Genomic DNA, 3,507 nt, shown 5'->3' on the forward strand with positions numbered 1-3,507 from the left:
CATCAAGGTAGCATCTCCGGCGACTGTGGCTTCTTTGAGGGGGACAGCCGTCCGTGGCACAAGGCCAGAACCATGCTACAGTTGTTCGAAATTGGAAATTTGTGGTAAGGTCTTATGGGACCAAACTGCTGAGATCATCGGTCCCTAAGCTTACACACTACTTAATCTAACTTAAACTAATTTTCGCTAAGGACGAGACACGCACACATCCATGCCCGAGGGAGCCGGCTGCGGTGGCCGAGCGGTTCTAGGCGCTTCAGGCCGGAACCGCGGGACTGCTACGGTCGCAGGTTCGAATCCTGCCTCGGGCATGGATGTGTGTGATGTCCTTAGGTTAGTTAGGTTGAAGTAGTTCTAAGTTCTAGAGGACTGATGACCTAAGATGTTAAGTCCCATAGTGCTCAGAGCCATTTGAACCATGCCCGAGGGAGGACTCGAACCACCGACTGGGGGAGCCGCGCGGACCGTGACAAGACGCTTCGAGACCGCGATAAGTGTTCGAGGAGTATGATGGTAAACTCATGTTGACGTGTTCTGTGCCCACAAATCACCAGCCCGTAATTCGTAGGAATTACGTGCGGTGTAGTCGCCTCATACCTCCAGAACCCTTCCTAGGACTTGTAGAATCCATAACACGCGCAATCGCTCTAAAGGACCTGATGACAATGTTTTCTCTCACTTGTGTATCTTGTACATGGACATAAAAATCTAGGACGACAGAGACTATGGGCGCCAAACATCCATAATTTTATGAGGTATTTATGCAGACTCAAGAGACGAATGAAAATTTGTACCAAGGCCGGGGATCGAACAGAAGTCTCCTGCTCACTATTAAAATGCGCTAACCATTAAGCCACCCTGACACATTGGTTTTGTACCACTGCCCGGACTGCCTTAGCACGCCTCCCTCCTCAGTCCAAATTCCTATTGACTCTTCAGCCCACTTGATGTTCCCCTCAGACTCGAATTCCAGAGGCTCGCCAATTATATTGGGCTAGCACCTCAGCATCGATCGAAACGGGGGATCCTGCCTGAAACGCAATCATACGTGATTTAATCAAATGAAACGACTTGGTGCCACAGACCTTTTCAGAGTTCTATCATTCATAGATGCTGGAGAGTTTAAAAGGTCTCCGGAACCATACAGTTTCATTAAAGGTCACCAGAACCATATAGTTTCATTTGGTTCATAATTTTAATTATAAGTGTTAATAACAATAATTTTTGTGTAGAAATGTCAGGAGAAGTACAGCAGTAATTGGCCATTATTATGGCGTTGTTAGTCAACGGCCTTACCGCAGTGGTAACACCGGTTCCCGTCAGATCACCGAAGTTAAGCGCTTTTGGGCTGGGCTAGCACTTGTATGGGTGACCATCCGGTCTGCCGAGCGCTGTTGGCAATCGGGGTGCACTCAGCTCTTGTGAGGCAAACTGAGGAGCTTCTTGATTGAGAAGCAGCGGCTCCGCTCACGTAAACTGATTTACGGCCGGGAGAGCGGTGTGCTGACCACATGCTCCTCCATATCCGCATCCAGTGACGCCGGTGGGCTTAGGATGACACGGCGGCCGGTCGGTACCGTTGGGCCTTCATGGCCTGTTCGGACGGAGTTTAGAGTACGTAGCTGTTATAATGCAATTAATTTAAAGTTTTCCTAAATAATCGTTGCAGACAGACTCACGCGGAAGTATACGAAGTAATACGAAAAAGTATGATGTATGGTATACTAAGCAATACGAAACAGTACAGTTTTGTATGGCAAATTTTGTGATGTGCAAAGTCAGTCAGTAGGCACTTAAGCTATGTGTTTCCATTTTCGAGTTAATTATCTTCGTCAATATCAGAGTTTGTGGGACAACTCGACTAGGAGAAGGGATCGGTTGGCAGGACATGTTCCGAGGCATCAAGGGATCACCAGTTTAGTATTGGAGGGCAGCGTTGAGAGCAAAAATCGTAGAGAGACACCAAGAGATGAATACACTAAGCAGATTCAGAAGAATGTAGGTTGCAGTAGGTACTGGGAGGTGAAATAGCTTGAACAGGATAGAGTATTCTGGAGAGCTGCATCAAACCTGTGGTGTCACCGCCAGACACCACACTTGCTAGGTGGTAGCCTTTAAATCGGCCGCGGTCCGTTAGTATACGTCGGACCCATGTGTCGCCACTATCAGAGATTGCAGACCGAGCGCCGCCACACGGCAGGACTAGTCTAGAGAGACTCCCTAGCACTCGCCCGAGTTGTACAGCCGACTTTGCTAGCGATGGTTCACTGTCTACATACGTTCTCATTTGCCGAGACGACAGTTTAGCATAGCCTTCAGCTACGTCATTTGCTACGACCTAGCAAGGCGCCATATTCAGTTACTATTCTGAACAGATAATATTGTGACTCGCGTACTGTCAAGAGCGACGTTCATCATTAATGAATTAAAGTTAAGTATCACACTAATTACGTCCACTTTCTGAATTCTAATTCCTTGTCATGTTCCAGACCCCACGTCAGCATAGTCCTTCCCTCCTCACGCCAGCCTGCGTGAGCTAAAACGTGAGAATTTCGGCCTCCTCTAGTAACACGGTGTTGGCCCTTCTGCCAACACTACAAAACCAGTCTCGGGACTGAAGATCACAACAACAACAACATCAGAGGTGCATTTCTGTGAAGTTCACAATAAATTCATTGCGGTGGTATCACTGCGTTTCATTCATTAGTGGTGGTAGCTATCTGTAGTTCCATCAGAAGCTTCAGATTATCAACCTACAGCTCGATAGCACTACCGACTGTGAGGGATATCAACAAACTACCATCAACACGGAGCAGCTAGGAGACTTTGTAAATGCTTTTTTAGGATTCTTGGGTATTTTATTCTGTCGTTGCAACTACAAAAATGCGTGATTTTTTTTTCACCAGACGCGTTTCTCCTTATTGATATAAAGTATCATCAGTGGTGCTGATTTTCCGTTGATTTATCGCTTATATCAACCGAAATTCTCCACCACTGATGATGCTTTATTATCAATAATGCGAAACGCGTCTGGTGAAAAAAATTACCCATTTTTTTAGTTACAACGACAGAACAAAATACCCTCAAGAATTATAAAGCAACTAAGGACACTATGAGCACACAAATGAAGAGCTTGATTAGGAGATTAATTTGAGGTAGAAGTAACGTGACCGGGGCTCCCTCAGATAAATCATCTTGTCTGGTGTATCAGTACCGCGTCAAGTTCACTGCTCAAGGGCGGAGAATGTGCTTCTAATTAGCAATGATAGGGATTAGGTGTTTGAAGGATGTTGCAGGGGAAACAATATTTCATCTTATAACACCCACCTTGCTTCCCGGGATTTGCGAAATTACAAGTTGACAATGACCGTGAATTATGAATTTTGACCCGCGTCGGGATAAGGCATCCGAATCCGAAGTAAATAATGATTATTCCGCGGGAAACAGGAGACGTTATAACTTGATCGTTATCGAATGAGTAATTTCATTCAATAACGATCGGTAAAT

The 3,507-nt window shown here is 45.9% G+C and overlaps 1 pseudogene; it reads left to right on the forward strand.

Moving 5' to 3' along the window:
* Positions 1 to 1,282: 1,282 nt before the first annotated feature.
* On the forward strand, positions 1,283 to 1,400 carry LOC124778638 (annotated as a pseudogene).
* Positions 1,401 to 3,507: the final 2,107 nt, after the last annotated feature.

The sequence above is a fragment of the Schistocerca piceifrons genome, chromosome 2, assembly GCF_021461385.2.
Source record: "Schistocerca piceifrons isolate TAMUIC-IGC-003096 chromosome 2, iqSchPice1.1, whole genome shotgun sequence".
Taxonomy (NCBI): domain Eukaryota; kingdom Metazoa; phylum Arthropoda; class Insecta; order Orthoptera; family Acrididae; genus Schistocerca; species Schistocerca piceifrons.